This window comes from Mercenaria mercenaria, chromosome 5, assembly GCF_021730395.1.
Source record: "Mercenaria mercenaria strain notata chromosome 5, MADL_Memer_1, whole genome shotgun sequence".
NCBI lineage: Eukaryota > Metazoa > Mollusca > Bivalvia > Venerida > Veneridae > Mercenaria > Mercenaria mercenaria.
In genome coordinates, this window is record NC_069365.1 from 80,702,106 (window position 1) to 80,720,447 (window position 18,342).

General features: G+C 36.4%; 1 protein-coding gene across 3 annotated transcripts in view; it reads left to right on the forward strand.

The window, feature by feature from the left end:
- LOC128557179 (E3 ubiquitin-protein ligase XIAP-like) overlaps positions 1 to 18,342 on the forward strand; it is a 47,471-nt gene that overhangs the window by 15,895 nt on the left and 13,234 nt on the right. For 2 of the 3 annotated variants that reach the window (XM_053544113.1, XM_053544116.1), the window contains exon 1: positions 12,338 to 12,509. The exons of the other annotated variant lie outside the window; for it this stretch is intronic. The gene's annotated coding sequence lies outside the window, so the exon portion shown is untranslated. Of the gene's footprint in view, positions 1 to 12,337; positions 12,510 to 18,342 lie in introns of those variants that run through there. 3 annotated transcript variants of the gene reach the window in all.

The window sequence follows — 18,342 nt, forward strand, 5'->3', positions numbered from 1 at the left end:
GTGTGTGTGTGTATGTGTGTGTGTGTGCTGGGCGGTGGGGGGTGGGGGGGGGGGGGTGAGGATTTACGTTGCAATTTTAGTGTAATGTAGTTCAGATTATTTTATTTATGTATCTGTTACTGATAAAGGTAAAAGCTACAGCAATCTGACTTAAGTACTTGATCTTCTAAACGAAGATCTGAGAACGACCCATTCACATACGTCTTCTGTATATTTTGGATTTCCAGTATTGCTATTTTTATTTTAACCAATCAGACTACTTGTTCGAATGTCAAAGAGTAAGAAAAATGTGCAATCATTCCAGGGCTCGAACCCATGATCCCACGCTTACAATGCAAGTGGCCTACATACTGAGCTACCCGGCTATCTGACACATTACGAGATAAGAATTGTAAATATCAAAAGTCAAGGCTACAGGTAGGCTTGCAAAATGTTGTAAGTTAAGCTCTGATTGGCTAGCGGAATTGTCGTCAGAACGAGGCTATGAATAGGTCGTTCTCAGATCCTATGCGTAGCGTAATAGGAGATGTACTTTAGTCAGATTGAAGCTACAGTTGCCTACATGTATATAGGGTAGAATTTCTTTAAACTTTGTGTACTGACTGAGGGTCAAGGTTAAAGCGGAAATATGTATTAAAAAGCATAGGTGCTCAGGCCTGATCTTGAATTACCTGCCCTTGAAAATCAGAAAATAAAAAAAAGAAACCAATTTTCAAGGGCAGGTTATTCCAGATCAAGGCAAGAGAACCGTGCATTTTAATTGTTATTTCTATTTCAGACTTCATTTGCAGTTAGTATACAAAATCTAAAGAAATTCGGTCCATAGGAAAGACTAGGACTTTGCAGTATCATTTTGTCATGTTCATAAGGATATTTGCAACAGTCTCTATATTGACACGGCTAAAAATTTCTCACTGAAAGAATTCCTTCTTTAAACTTTTTTACTAACAGAGAATCGAATCTAAAACAGAAATATGAAATAAAACAAATCATAGGAACCCATCCTTGGTCATGAATTATCTGCTCTTGAAATTTGGAAAATGCCGAAAAACAATCTACTTTCAAGGGCAGATAATTCAAATCAAGCCTCATTAAAGTGAGAAATGTAACTGATAATGATATTTCATTCTGGGACGAACTAGCATTGCTATAATAAAACTGCTATTACAGAGGGATAGTATCCTTCACAATCATATATTACGTGAAAACATTATTGTGAAACTTTTGGTTTTAGAGTTTTCATTTCAACGATTTTTTCTTTAAAACTTTAGAACTTGTAGAACTCGCATACATTTGCAATTTCTTGTCAGGGCTTTCTCAAAGGTATACGATTATGTATACCGTTGGGAATTTTTTTTTTATGATTCATGGGATATTTCTATAATAATGTCTTAAAGAACCTAAAACAGTGACTTCGCTCAGATCATAGCAAATAATATTTCTACCACTTTGAAACTCTAAATATATAATAAATTACCTTTTATAGACAGACTTTGCATTACAGCCGCCTACATACCTTCGTCACGAAGACTTCAATTTTCTATATTTGCGAAGCTTTCCTACATTTCCAAGTTCGGTGTCAGCCACTCCTTACCTTCGACGACAAAAAACAAGAAGTGCATTGTATAGTATCTTCAGCTACGAAGGACGATTGGCAACATACTTTGACTGGCCAGTACCTTTTCTTGCTAAAGAGGCCTTAGCTGAGGCAGGATTTTGGTATTATGGTACGATTTGGTATTTTCAAATTCGAAATAGATTTATCTGTACAGTGTATGGAATGCTTCTATCAGCTTAGAAGTTACAGCTCTACTTAATTCAATTGATTTTTTATTTCTTAGTGTTTACATTTTAACTATTAAAGTGATAGTTCTATTAGTAAACATGCGTTTCTGGAATTTATTTTATTTTACATAATTTATCTAAAACATAAAATGCCACTAACTGAAATAAATACGTTTTTTTTTTCATTGAAATGCTTGCTAATGCGTTAGCTTGCCTATAATCCAACGATGTACTATGCTCACCTTTCACTTAAATTATGTATCTTTAGATTCCTCATTAAATGTGTTTAATTAGGCTTAGGTTTTGTAAGTAGAACTGCAACCTTTATAAATGTCATATCTATTTATAGCAGATTGGGCCTCCGTGGCCGAGTGGTTAAGGTCGCTGACTTCAAATCACTTGCCCCTCATCGATGTGGGTTCGAGCCATCCAGCTGGCTTACGGAAGATCGGTGGTTCTACCCAGGTGCCCCATCGTGATGAAATAATGCACGGAGGGGCACCTGGGGTCTTTCTCCACCATTAAAGCTGGAAAGTCGCCATATGACCTATCATGTGTCGGTGCGACGTAAAATCCAAAAAAAAAAGAGAAAAAAAATTATAGCAGTTTGCTAAAAGCTTCCAGTATTGTTAGTAGTATTACGTATTCCTAAGTTATGCATTTATTAGTGTATAGTGTGTTAAAATAGAAAATAGGGTGAACAACCGATCAAACATAGCGACAAAAATGAAAATGTTGCAGGATCGGTTTGATTGAGTATTAGACGATATTGGACATAGATGTTTCCGACCACGCCTTAAAACCGAACTTAAAATTGGATAGTGGAAATGGATGCTACCGTCTTTGCACTCTTATATACAAACTATAGTATCTAGTAATTGATAATATTTTTAAATACATGTATGACACTTGGGTATAATATATCTTTATTACACCTTTTTAACCATTTTCTTCAGGCATGGATGATTACGTTGTTTGCACAAGATGTGGAAACGGATTACGCAACTGGCAATCTGGAGACGACCCACGTCAACAACACTTGGAGCTATTTAAATCCATTTGTTTTTGAAGTTTCGTGTTTAAATGAAATGCCAAAATAAAAAGTTGACATTTTTAATTTTCTACTCATTATGTTTTATTTTATAATCGGTTATCCAGTCTCATTTATTTTGTTGTTGTTGGATTTAACGTCGCACCGACACATGATAAATCATATGGCGATTTTCCAGCATTAATGGTGGAGGAAAAGCCTAGGTGTCCCTCCGTGAATTATTTCATCACGAGCGGGCACCTTGGTAGAACCACCGACCTTCCGTAAGCCAGCTGGATGGCTTCCTCACTTGAAGAATTCAACACCCCTAGTGAGGCTCGAACTCACATAGACGAGGGGCAAGTGATCTGAAGTCAGCGACCTTAACCATTCGGCCACGGAGGACGCTAGGAACAATTCCTGACAGCCCTTTCAACTTTACTGTGCAGTAATGACCAACTTTTGCATAGTAAATGCCTTTTTCTGGAAACTGAAGGCTTGGTACGCTTCTTACGGACACTGAGAAATATGTCAGGATTTTTGTTACATAACACGTCGAAATACGAACAACAGGCATTTTTTTAAATGTAGGTATCAACAAAATCCTCTCTCTTAAATCAAAATTCGACTTCAAAATCCTGTAAATGATCACCCTATGGTGATCAAGATCAGCACGTGTAGCTTAATACACTTGTATCTTTTCATTTACGATCGAAATGCCTAACTGATGTTTGTGATCTAGTCCGACATATAAATAATAACAAATCGCACTAAAGTTACATAATGAACATGGTTATAAATTCCTCCAGTGAACATTTACCCTTTGAAGTCTGCTTGATATGCATTCAAATCATCAAGTGTTTTTGTTTGTTTCATTCGGGTTTAACGCCGTTTTTCAACAGTATTTCAGTTATTTAACGACAGGCAGTTAACCTAACCAGTGTTCCTGGATTCTGTACCAGTACAAACCTGTTCTCCGCAATTAACTGCCTACTTCCCCACATGGATCAGAGGTGGAGGATTAATCATTTCACGAATATTAAATAAGTGTGGGCCAATTTCTGTAAGTCATCTACATTTTTGATTTTGTAACCAAGCAGTTAAGCAAAAGGGCATCTGCTCCAGCTGTCACAGGGTGAGAAAACTGTGCAGTCCGTCCGGGGCTCGAACCCGCTACCCCTCGCTTACAGGGCCAGTGCTCTACCGACTGAGCTTACCGGCTGTCTGACACATATTCTCCACTTACATGACCTTGTCCGTACCGTGACATAAACCCTCACAAATTGAAAACTCGTCCTCGAGTTCCGGACGTACATAATATTGTATGCGTGGTAAGATGGACCAAGCAAGCATGCCATGGTCCCACGTTTTGCGCCAAATGTCACAGTGTGAGAAAAATGTGCAGTCAGTCAAGGGCTCGAACCCGGAACAGTTCGCTTACAGGGCGAGTACTCTACCGACTGAGCTAACCGGCTGCTTGACACATATATTCTTCCCTAACGTTTACGTGACCTAGTCCGTACCGTGACACAGTCATAGGTACGTTCATGATCATTTCTACCGTATTTCAAACAGCAATTACACATATTTTGATTATTCTGGTTTTTTTAAAAATACGGAATTCTCGCTTTGAAATCATTTTTGTTATAAAAGAAATTTTACGAAGTTGTCTCGATGCTGACTCTCAATATGACCCTTTTGACAATTTGTGACATTTTGTCCCAATTTTAACGATTTCTACCTATATTTCGGAAGTTTTGATAACTAACAAAATTGATAAGATAACTGTCATTATGTATAAATAAAATCTGGAAAGTAGATCCCTCGGAAGCACCGAGAACAAGGCAAACAGTGAAAATTGCAGACTCGGTTTGATTGAGTCGGTTCATGAGCAGTAATGGAGAATGCAACACTGCCCACGCCCCCTAGCTCACGCAGTATTCAATCTTCAAATCTAAATGAGTTGAAATCAATGATCCCGAAGGACCAGAAACACAGCACTTAACACCCGCTGTTGTGAGGTAAATAAAATCTGGAAAGTAGATCCCTCTGAAGCCTAATTCATTTGAGCATGATGCGCTGACGATGATGTCTTGAAAGTTTAGCACTAGTATCAGTTTTTGCACAAACGTTATAACTTCTACCCTTCCAGTAAAGTCCCAAACCAAAACAAGAACCATAGTCTAAGCCGACTGATATTAGGATGTACAGAAATTTGTTTTCTTCTTTTCAATGGTAACTTATTTTTTGTCGTAGGATAATGTTTCTTTTAATAAATGAATAGAAAATCTTTAAGATTTTGCTAAAAGATATTATATGTACTAATGTGGTGAGCAGGGTACATTGACCCCGCCATTTTACTTTGTATTCAGTATGAGAAAAGTAATGTAGTATGTAAAATTAATATTGATTATTCCACGTAATAAAAGATCAGATTTGTGATAAGAAATGTCACAAAAAATACATTGTCAATATCAAGTTCAATCAACGTTATGCCAATATATGGCTAAATTGCATTCATTAGATACCGTATATCGGTTTAGTTAATTCTGTGGGTTTTTATTTCTGCTAAATCTGCGGATCGAAGCTGTCACGCAGAAATAAATTCCGCACATTTAAACTATCAGCAGAATTTTTTGACGCAGAAATAAACTTTGATATTTCGCTTAATATAAATGACCCGTTATCTTTATATCACAAGATTTTCGTCTGCTGTCAAGTTATTAACACCGTATCGATGGTGGTTGATTGCTTTTGTTATTGTATCAATCTATTGAAAAATTAAGTAGACTTAATTATTTATGTGTGTTGCAATTGTTGTTACTGAATGGACTGTGAACGGACTATGTACTAGATTTTGCATTTGTATAGATTTGTAAATAAATCGTACTTTTTTCTACCAGCAGTGTTACATTTTATGAAAATGTCTTTCAAAATGAATAACCAGTACAAGACCTACAGTATTTATTTTTAACTCTGATATTTGACCATGCACGGTAATGAAAAGAAATCAGATTTAAATACAAGTCAGCCTCGCCAACTTCACTGACCTAGATTCAGACCAAGATAATGCCACTAACACATAACTGACGAGAACGATGTGCATTTGAGTCGTTAATCAGGACGTTGTAAATGCGATAGCCATTTCCCATGCACAGAATTTACTTCCGGTTTATGAAAACCGCAAAAATTAATTCCTGCTTTTCTCGAAGGTCGCAGAAATAAAAAAAAAAACGCAAAAATAAACTAGGCCCATTTTAGAACAAAAACGCAGACTGTTTTGCCCGCAGAATTAACCCGCTATACATTAGCAACGTTTTTAAAATCGTCATTTAATGTTACAAACATGTTGTTCACGCTTAAAATTTTCCTATTTCCTAACGGATAGTTTAACATCGTGATAGTTCTCAACCTTTGTCTAATCAGAGAAGGTCATTACTGAATGTAAAAAAAAAACACTCAAACAGAAAATATCTTTATATTAGATGCCTTTGATGTACATGTCAAAGAAGATTTACATTTTCTGGATCAAACAATCTACAAAAGGGACACATAAAATTGAATGACTTATTGAATTACTTATCTGTGTAATTGCTTAAAATGTTGTCTTGTTATATTTTTTTTTCAAAACTGTAAGGCATACAGCTCTGTGTAATCGTTTAACATGTTTTTTTTTCAAAACTGTAAGGCATACAGCCCTGACATTTTGTATGTAACCTTGTGTAGCGTTCTCTACTTTGATAATTATCATGGCACTAGATTCTACATATGAAGAGTTAAATTTAAAAATACATAAATTATCTGTATTTTTTTAAAAAAAAATTCGTGTCAAAATGTATGCGGATATTTTGAATGTTAACTGCCCAGTTTATTCAAATCTAACTTCCCCCTGCTATTCTGTATCAATTATTTCATATAGTGTAGTAAATATGTGGCTTAACTTTCCTTTTTTTCTTTCTTTTTTTTTGTTTTGTTTTGGTTTTTCTTGCCAAAATATGAAATGACGATGTTACCCAAGTTCTTCTTTATATCTTTTCAGAAATGACTATGTCTCAGATATTTGTATATAGCATCATCGAATGGTCCTCTACCATGTTTATTAAAATCATGTCACTTAGATTTTACATATTAAAGCTGAATATATTCTAGAGACATCTGTCTTTTTGAATAGTCTTAAAATACAGACTTTGTGCGTAATATTATGTACTGTCCACCACGTAATGTGTACTGTACTTAATCAATCTATGTATTTATTTTGTTTTGTTTTGTTTTTATTTTATTGTTGTGTGTGTTCTTTCTTTCACGTAGTAATTGTAACATGTAAATATCTTTATTGACAAAAATTCAAAAATCAGACATACATAAAATCAGTATAGTATATATGTTACACTGCGTACAATAGCTCCCCGTATTTTTTCATTTATAATAACCTTCAGCTGAATCTGAAAGTGTATTAACTATAAAATTAAGTGCACAACTAAAATACTTCGCACGCAATATCTATATCAGCTCCGCTCATTTTTTATAAAAAAAAAACCCTGTGGGGTGTTGTCGTCACTTGATCGTCGGCGTCGGCGTTCGGTGTCGGCGTTGGTCAAGTTTTTTGTTTAGCTTTTTCAACCAGTGTAAGAAGTACAGCTTCGAAACTTTGCACACTTGTTTACCATCAACCAAGACCTATAACTCTTATACGTATTTTCTGAGAATTATGGTCCTTTTCGTACTTTGAGTTTCTTGGTTAGAATTTTGTTTGTTTAAGTTCACCTTTTCTCAAAAGCTATAAAAGCTACAGCTTTGAAACGTTGCACACTTGTTGAACACCATTGGGAGTCTATGTAGATTAAGACCCATAACTCTGATATGCATTTTGTCAAATTATGGCCGTTTTTATACTTTGAAAATTTGAGTTTATTGTTAAAGGTTTTGTTTACCTCGACTTTTCTCTAAAACTAAGAGCTACAGCTTTGAAACTGTGTACCTTTGCTTATCACCATAAGTAACAATGTAGTTAAATGTAAAAATATTAGAGGCGATCTTATTTTACTTTAAACAATTAGAATTATGTTTTGTGTTACTATTACTAATAGTACTCTTAGAAATACTTCTTAGAGATTTGAACATGCTATAAATCTGACCTATGCTGGAGTTGGACATTTTAGATACGTTATTTAAGAAACATGACATAAAAATAAGATAGAAATTGGTCAAACTCCCGAAATTCATATAATAAGCAAATTAAAACTGTTCACTATAACAACTTCGAAGCTACATTAATTTTATTATTATTATTATTATCATTATCATTATTTACTCCGTATTAACTTGTCCTGGCATTACGCCTTTACATTAATCTCTCACGGTATGTTTTTTATCCCTCAATCATTTTCATAGTTATATGTCACGATGTCACGCGGGATTTTGTGGTGTTTCCATATATGAGTTCCACCAGTTTTTCTCCGTCCTGGTCATTGTATTACCGTTTGGTTTCAGGGATGTTCCATTATCATTTTCTTCAATCATGAATATCATATTACTACTTTATTCATTCCCTGACGCCAATCAACATATGACACGTTTTTGAAATGTGTACGTCTTTTCTTACAACCACGTCTCTTTGATGGTTTACCTTTTTCTTCCCTGTCTGAAATTTTATTGTCTGGAAATGTCGAGTTAAATCCAGGCCCAGTAAGTCCAAACTCAGATCCTTACACCAAACTTACTGGCGCCGGTTATGCATCTAAATATTCAAAGTCTGAAGCCGAAGACTGACATTCTTACTGTTGAAGCCGAACCATATGACATACTAGTTTTCTCAGAAACTTGGCTAAACTCTAATGTAACAGATGAAGATCTTTACATTCAAAATTTCAAACCACCTTTCAGATGCGACAGAAGGGATCGAGACGGCGGAGGGGGTCGCCATTTATGTCCGTGACACGACACACGCTGTTGAACGTAAAGACCCACATATGGATAACATTGAGGCCCTTTGGGTAGAAGTCTATGTTAACCAGCGAAAACTCCTCATAGGTGGAATTTACCGTCCTCCGAATTCTAATAACACTCAGTGGCTTAACATGGTACATAGTCTTGACCAAGCGTTCAATTGTCATTTCGATGACATGCTAGTTACAGGCGACTTCAACGTCAACATCTTGGCCTCTCCTTCAATAAAATGAGCAGAATCATTGACTCTTATAACGCCGAGCAATTGATTTCGACTCCTACATATTTTACTGAACACTCTTCATCTTTTCTCGATCTTATGTTTGTCAGGAACCCCTGCCACATTCTTTATAGTTTTGTCGCTGATCCCTTTATTCCGGATCTATCCCGCTTTCACTGCCCTACTGTTACTGTTTTCAAATTCCACAAACCCAAACAGTCAACTTATAAACGGCACATTTGGTTATATGATAAAGGGGACCATCCTAAATATAGAAACAATCTAAACACAACGGACTGAAACTCCTTGTTAGATTGCGATAATCTTTATGAAACTGCCGATAAGATAGCTGATGCTATTCTTAGCGCAGCTGCTGACAGCATTCCGAACAAATCGATAACAGTTAGACCTGACGACGTCCCATGGATCAATAAAGATGTTCGTTTGATGATACGTAAACGAAATCGGGCTCACACACTAGCAAAGACTTCCAATAATGAAAGAGCATGGGCCAATTTTCGCAAAATTAGAAATGATACTACCAACCTTATCCGAAAAACAAAGAAAGAATACACAGAAAAATTAATGGATGAAATTAATTCCGAAAATACTAATGTTAAAAGATGGTTTAAACTTGCTAAAATGTTCTCAAACAAAAAATCTCCCCTAATTTCTACATTAATAGACAACGGTACTGAAGTATAATTAGACAAAGATAAAGCTGAACTACTTAACACTTTCTTTTGTAATCAGTCTACTTTAGATGACAGAAATCACACACCTCCTACTATACCTAACTCCACTCATTCGGTCTTGTCAAATATTTCTGTAACAGCCGAGAGGCAGCTTTAATAATAGATCCTTCTAAAGCTAGTGGTCCAGACCTTGTCAGCCCAAGAATGATCAAAGAAGGCATCCAGAAATTAGCCGGTCCACTGTCATCCTTTTTTAACACACTTATCTCTAACTCAGTCTTCCCAACTTCTTGGAAATGTGCAAACGTTTCTCCAATGTTCAAAAAGTCTGACTCATCAAAACCAGCTAACTATCGAACAATATCTCTTTTCAGCTGCCTAGGAAAACTAATGGAGCGTTGTATCCATAAATACTTCTACAATTACCTTATTTCTAATAACTTCATCACACCATTCCAGTCTGGATTTGTTAAAGGCGACTCTACAACAAACCAATTATCGTATCTCTACAACGTTATTATAAAGCTTTAGACGAGGGCAAAGAAGTTCGTGATGTCTTCTGTGACATCTCTAAAGCATCTGATCGGGTGTGGCATCGGGGACTCCTAACTAAACTATCGTCTATTGGAGTACAAGGCAATCTCTTGAACTGGTTCGAATCTTATTTATATGATAGAAAGCAACGAGTAGTTCTTGCTAATGCTTCATCTGATTGGTCTTCAATAAATGCCGGAGTCAAACAAGGATCTGTCTTAGGCCTTCTTCTCTTTTTGCTCTACATAAACATAAACGACATTGTTGTTGACATAAAATCCAATATTCACCTATTCACCGACGACACAAGTCTTTACATTGTCGTGGAAGATCCTTTCATCCCTGCTGCTGCTCTAAATGAAGACCTGTCTCGAATCACCTCTTGGTCAAAATTATAGCTTGTTTCTTTTAATCCAGCCAAAACAGAATCTATTGTCTTCTCACGGAAACGAAACAGACCTTTCCGTCCAACTATTTTCATGGACCAGATTCCAGTAAACATGGTAAGAACACACAAACATCTTGGCCTCACTTTGTCTGACGACGCCAAATGGTCTTCCCATCTTTCATCGTGTCTAAACAAGGCATGGCAGAGAATCGGAATACTCCGATCGCTGAAATCTCACTTGTCAAGAATAGTCTTGAAAAAATGTATATTTCATTTATAAGACTACTCTTGGAATACGGAGACATTGTTTGGGATAACTGCACGAACGAGCTTAAAAACGATCTAGAAGCGGTACAGATAGTAGCAGGAAGAATTGTAACAGGGGCTACGCAATATTGCAACTCAGAACGTCTCTTGAAAGAATTAAACTGGGAAACTTTGTCTGAACGGAGAAGAAAACATTGGCTAATACAGTTCTATAAGATGAAAAACAGCCTCATTCCTATGTATCTACGAGATCTCATTCCCAGCCATAATATTCAACCTTACCATCTCCGTTCGATTCACAGCATACCTTTGATCCATACAAACACCCAGTCTTATGCAAGTTCTTTTTTGCCCACAACAATCTGTCAGTGGAACGCGCTCTCTTCAGATGTCCAAAACGCCTCCTCTTTTTCTGAATTTAAAAACAAACTTTCTATTTGTAAGAATAGCTCCAAACCACTCTTTAACATCGGGGTACGTAAGTACCAAATTCAGCATACTCGCTTACGACTCGGATGCAGTTCTCTAAACTTTGAGCTTCATCGTAGAAATATTGTTGAATCTCTTCTGTGTGAATGTGGTTCAGTCGAAACTCCGCTTCAATTTCTCCTTCATTGTCCGAGGATTCACCTCCCACGTCAACGGTACTTATCTGATCTCCCATGTGGAATTACACTCAATAATCTTTTTCATGGAGACGAGCATCTTGCATACGAAACCAACAACTTAATCTTCCTACGTGTCCAGAGCTACATATCGGCAACTAAAAGATCTGACATATGACGGGGACATATTTGATGGTTTTCTGCATTCCTTTTATCCCTTGAGTGACATCATGACCCATACCAATTCACAAAATTTTGTTTCTTTTTATATCATATTCACCTCATCTCCTAGTTTACCTTACACAAAGGAATAACAAAGATAAAGTTATTATAATAGTTTTTGCGGTAAACGTAATGATATAAATCCTTTTTGCGAAAGTTTCAATTAATAACTACTTTCACTAATTTACATTACTTTCCGGTCGAATAAGTGCGATGATAATTAGGCCAACTCCACCATAGAAAGGAATTAATATAAGCATTTACTTGTTTGTTTTCCAGTCCAACATTTCACAAATGTATTTGGCACATGTATTTGATTATGTAACTTTATCAAAAGAAGTAAAAATATGTTTAAACTAAAATTGAATGAATTAGTTCACATGGAGCGTTACCGCAACAGCCGTCGATCAGATGTTTTTGAGACACGACTTGCGTTGTAACGTACATGTACCTCTAGTCTTTCTAGTTTTCACCTCCGCCCATAATTTTCTAATGAAAGGTAAGACAATTTTTTTTTGAAACAGTTAAACACTTAGTCTATCTCATTTCATTCAATCCTCGATATACATACACCGGGTAGCTTATTGGCAAAGTTCCTAAGTTTGCTACTGCGCAATATATTTTTAATGTCCACGTCATGCAATGTTTGCTTAACATGGATAGCATTTAGATTTTATTGAGAAAGGATCTGTTCAAGAAATTGATATCTCATAATAAACTGATATATTTGATACTATAAGTATATAAATCATTTTGTAATGTGTTATCTTGAGTAAAGAGCATTTCAAGGAACTAGCTTATATAAGATTTGTAAAGGGTATGTACACACAACTTACGTAGTTATTTTCATTACTTTTGTATTATCATGAGCCATTGTTGTAACGATACTGCTTTGAAATGTGTACATGTTGTTTATAGATAATGTGTCTTCCAATATCAATGACTTCATTTAAATCTTTGGAAAAATTAAATGTCTGAAATATTCAGGTCTATTTAAAATTATATTATTTGATTTTTTTCTGCAGTAAATAGTGCATGATACAGTTTATTAATACATATAAAGTTATAGTACACTAAGATCTTCATATAGCCAAAAACATTTTCCGAAATTCATATAGGTCAGTGTGCCAAGTTTATGATTATACTCTAAAAATAACGACGCATTTGATATATAAATATCGATATCTATTTCCTGAAAAATATATTTTTAGATTTAAACATTTTATTTCGTCCGTTCGTGTTGTTTGCCAGAATACCGACTAGATATGATGTTTTAAAAGTCTGTTTTAACAAATTAAATATATGGTGACTCGCAAATAATCACCCTGGACGGGAAAATCCAGTCTCACGCATTTACATCAACTGGCAGCCAAGTACGCAAATCTGCATTTTCATCACATCACAGTTTCTACAATTGTGAATGGGTGTTCGTTAAGTTATACAAACACGATACGACACTCAACAACTTTTCTAACTCCACACCCTTTTATCTTTGCTTAATATACTGATTTAATTGAAAATAGGAGGCAGTGCTCAATAATAGTTTTATTATGATTAAACATAAAAATGATAACTCATTTTTTTGCGGTTTGATGCAGCCTCGCTTATGTCGTGAAAAGACTGCAGGACTCGTGAATATATCTCAGTACAAATTTGATAATCTACTAAATAAAACTAGAAGATGCTTTTGTAGAAAAGCGCATGTCTTCCCGAATGCATAGTCATATAGGCAGGAAGTCAGTAGGGGACAGGAGCAAAAGTCTAAACGACACTGATGGCTGGCTGCAATAGGAATCATCTATTTGGCATGTCCATCAAGTTTCAACATTCTGGGCTAAGTGGTTCTTAAGTGATGAATTGGAAACTGTTTTTCATGTTCAAGCCACTGTGACCTTGACCTTTAATCGGGTGACCCTAAAATCAGTAGGGGTCATCTACTCTGGATGTCCAATCATCCTATGTAGTTATGTAGTTATGTAGTTTGAACATTCTGGATCAAGTGGTTCTTAAGTTATTGATTGAAAATAATTTTCTTTGTTCAGCCCCCTGTGACCTTGAATTTGATGGTGTGACCCTAAAAACAAAAGGGGTCATCTACTCTGTAACTTCTATCAACCAATGAAATTTGAAGGTTCGAGGTCAAATGGTTCTCAAGTTCTTGACTGGAAATGGATTTTCATGTTCTGTTTTTTGCAACCTTGACCTTTTATAGAGTGACCCCAAAAACGATAGAGGTCATCTCCTATGTAAGTCTTATCACCATATGAAGTTTCAACATTCTGGGTCAAACGGTTATCAAGTAATTAAACGGAAATGGATGTCCATGTTCTGTTTGCTGCGACCTTGACCTTTTATAGAGTGACTCCAAATTCAATAGGGGTCATCTACTCTGCATGACCAATCATCCTATGAAGTACAATTCTGGGTCAAAAAGTCCTCAATCTACTGACCGGAAATGTTTTTCCATGTTCTGGTCCCTGTGACCTTGACCTTTAACGGAGTGACCCAAAAATAGGGGTCATCTACTTTGCATGACCAATTATCCTATTAATTTTCAACATTCTGGGTCAATTGGTTCTCAAGTTATTGATTGGAAATGGTTTTCCATGTTCACGCCACTGTGACCTTGACCTTTAACAGAGTGACCCAAAATCAATAGAGGTCATCTACTCTGCATGACCAATCATCCTATAAAGTTTCAACATTCTGTGTCAAGTAGTCCTCAAGTTATTGATTGGAAATGGTTTTCCATGTTCAGGTCCCTGTTGCCTTGACCTTCAATGGAGTGACCCCAAAATCAACAGAGGTCATCTACTCTGCATGACTAATTATCTTATGAATTTTCAACATTGTAGGTCAAGTGGTTCTCAAGTCATTGATCGGAAATGGTTTTCCATGTCCAGGCCCAGTGACCTTGACCTTTAACGGAGTACCCCATAATCAATAGGAGTCATCTACTCTACATGACCAATCATCTTATGAAGTTTCAACATTCTGGGTCAAGTGGTTCTCAAGTTATTGATCAGAAATGGTTTTCCATGTTCAGGTCTCTGTGAGCTTGACCTTCAATGGAGTGATTCCAAAATCAACAGAGGTCATCTACTCTACATGACCAATCATCCTATGAATTTTCACCATTCTGGGTCAAGTAGTTCTCAAGTTATTGATCGGAAATTGTTTTCCATGTTCAGGCCCCTGTGACCTTAACCTTTAACGGAGTGACCCAAAATCAATAGGGGTCATCTACTCTGCATGACCAATCATCCTATTAAGTTTCAACATTCTGCGTCAAGTGGTTCTCAAGTTATTGACCGGAAATACTTTTCCATGTTCAGGCCCCTGTGACCTTGACCTTTGACGGAGTGATCCCAAAAGCTATTGGGGTCGTCTACTCCATAAGTCCTTCACCCTATGATGTTTGAAGGTTCTAGGTCAAATGATTCTCCAGTTATTGATCGGAAAAGAAGTGTGACGTACGGACGGACGGACAGTGCAAAAACAACATGTCTCCCCCAGAGGGGGGCGGGGGCTGGGGAAGGGAGACATAATTAGTATTCGATGTCAGGATAAGAGCATACTATATCCCTTGAAGGCTGTATGGTTGGAGGAAAAAATTTTAATCTCGCAGATGGCACCACTTACCGCATAGCGGCCAGCAGGAAGTTGCACTTCCTTTTTAGGTAACCATCACACTGGCCATAGCTTTATCAGATCAAGTGGTGTCAACGTTGTTTGAGCGACTAACTTTACCTAGAATAATGGAGAAATATAGCCGATTGTATAACTTTTCGGTCTTGTAAATATGATTTAAAGGAAATTCTACCCGTTATATACCGAACTGAATGAAAATGGTGGGTGCACCTGGAGCGTAAATGTCTCCGTTTCTTAGCACATGTGCACATTGTGCCGTTTTTTCAAACACTTCTGTACAGACCGGCGGAAATTTTTGTCAGGTTTTTTTTTTGACAATATCGCATTAAATATAGTGCTTATCGGGAACAAGTTATTATTAAAACACTTCTTATCTAAAAGGCTAGGTTTTAAAAGAAAACATGTTTATTTTCATAGAATTATTCGGGATTGTTTCAGAAAAAAAACGGCCGAAAACTGACTGCAACGCAATCAAGTGGATGCCGTTCTGTGTCTTACTTGCACGGTCTTTTGTTTGTTTTGGGTTTAACGCCGTTTTTCAACAGCATTTCAGTCATGTAACGGCGGGCATTTAACCTAACCAGTGTTCCTGGATTCTGTACCAATGCAAACCTGTTCTCCGCATGTAACTGCCAACTTCCCCACATAAATTATCAGAGGTGGAGGTCGAACGATTTCAGACACAATGTCTTTTATCAAATCGTCACGGAGAACATACGCCCCGCCCGAGGATCGAACTCGCGACCCTGCGATCCGTAGACCGATTTCGGAATAACGTTTTGATGTATTGTCTCTGCAAGACGGGTTTTATATGAACTTAAAATACATGTCATACATCATCATTCACATGGCTTAAGATACATAAAACTAAAAGGTGATGAATTTGGTCCCATTTTTTACTTTGAATTTCGGGATAAATGTTTGATGCACGTCAATAGTAAAAGGATTTGACCTAAACCTAAACTGTTTTCCAAGTTTGTTGTATTGATCACATTTCAATTAATGCTCTAGTTTCCTCAAATATGTCTCATTTTACAAATATAAATAGATATAGTCGAGCGAACCGTCTCCTTTGACATCTCTTGTTGGTATTTCGAATATTCAAAAGTTTCAATATACTGTTAATTGAACAAAGTAAAATACAGCTATTACGGTAATTGCATGATTTTCGTTATTAATTCGCAATTTATATCGAATGTATCTACTTTTCTAATACCGATATCAGTTTTTGACTTTACAACAACACTAATTAATCGATATTTCAGATTTTATTCGTATTAAGAATAGTATAACGTCACATTTACTTCTTTTATTATGGATGTGTCGGAATTTCATATTTCCGATATTCCGGTCTCAGCATAAAAATCCCAGCCTGGTATTTATTTTCTGATTATCCCGGAACTGTACCGGGAATTCCGCTACATACATCGCGATCCCACTATGCTATACGGGAATCCCACTAATATCCCGGTTCTTTGCAAAATAATCCCGGTGAATGAATGAATTCCCGGCGGGATTCCGACATCCCGGTGGAATCCCAGTGAATTCCACTGGGATTCCACTGGGATCCCGCATGAATTTTCTATAGGGAACGCTCTCCTTATCCGTCGTAAAGGTCATTAGAACCTCACACAGAATAACTTTAGAACGTTCTATATAATTCATTTCTAATATATTGCACTTTTGCATTTTAATGTTCGCTTAACATTTAGACACATATTTTTGCAGACATTGTCAAAATATCAAATGAAGCAAAAATGAATGTATCATCAACTCCCTTTAAACAATGCACTGTTATTTTAAAAACTGACAAAAATTTCCTCCCCCCGCCGGCAGATATCTCAGCTAAATGGACACATGTGCTAAAAAACGGAGACATCTGCGCTCCGGGTGCATCCATCGTTTTCATACAATTCGTTATAAAACGGGTAGAAATTCCGTTAAGACTGTAAATTTATACAATTGGTCGTATTTATCCATCAGTTCTGCGTACAATTCGCCGCTCAAACAACGTTGGAACCACTTGATCTGATAAAGTCATGGCCAGAGGGATCATATATTAACATCTACATGAATTTACATCCAACTGTTTTTCATTGTTGTTTTTTATAATCTATGTTTGTTTGTTTGTTTTGGGTTTAACGCCGTTTTTCAACAGTATTTCAGTTATAACTGATCATCCTGATCATCTAATAATTTGTCTTATGTCATTGCTAATCTTCAATAGTTTATAGAAGAGGTAATAGAGGTAACTACAAACAAGAGCACCGCCATGCGGGTGCTGATGCTCTTCTGATTTTTTTTGTGTAATAGAAATATTGTCCTACCCATGATTTTCTAAGTCTAAAAAGGGCCATCATTCTTGCAAAAAGCAGGATAGAGTTATGTTTCTTGATGTTTAGTGTCCACTTATGATGGTGAAAAACTGTTGCAAGTGTTAAAGCAATAGCTTTGATAGTTTATGAGAAAAGTTGACTTAAACATAATACTCAACCAAGAAAATGATTTTCTAAGTCCAAAAGGGGCAGTAATTATTGCAAAAAGCAGGATGGAGTTATGTTGCTTGCTGTACAGGGTCAGCTTATGATGGTCAACAAGTGTTGCAAGTTTCAAAGCAATAGCTTTGATAGTTTAAGAGAAAAAGTTGACCTATACATAAAACTTAACCAAGAAAACTGATTTTCTAAGTCCAAAAGGGGCAATAAATCTTGCAAAAAGCAAGATGGAGTTATGTTTCTTGATGTACAGGGTCTGCTTATGATGGTGAACAAGTATTCCAAGTTTCAAAGCAATAGCTTTGATAGTTTAGGAGAAAAGTGGACCTAAACATAAAACTTAACCAAGAAATCTGATATTTTCTAAGTACAAAAGGGGCCATAAATCTTGCAAAAAGCAAGATGGAGTTATGTTTCTTGCTATACAGGGTCAGCTTATGATGGTGAACAAGTATTCCAAGTTTCAAAGCAATAGCTTTGATAGTTTAGGAGAAAAGCTGACCT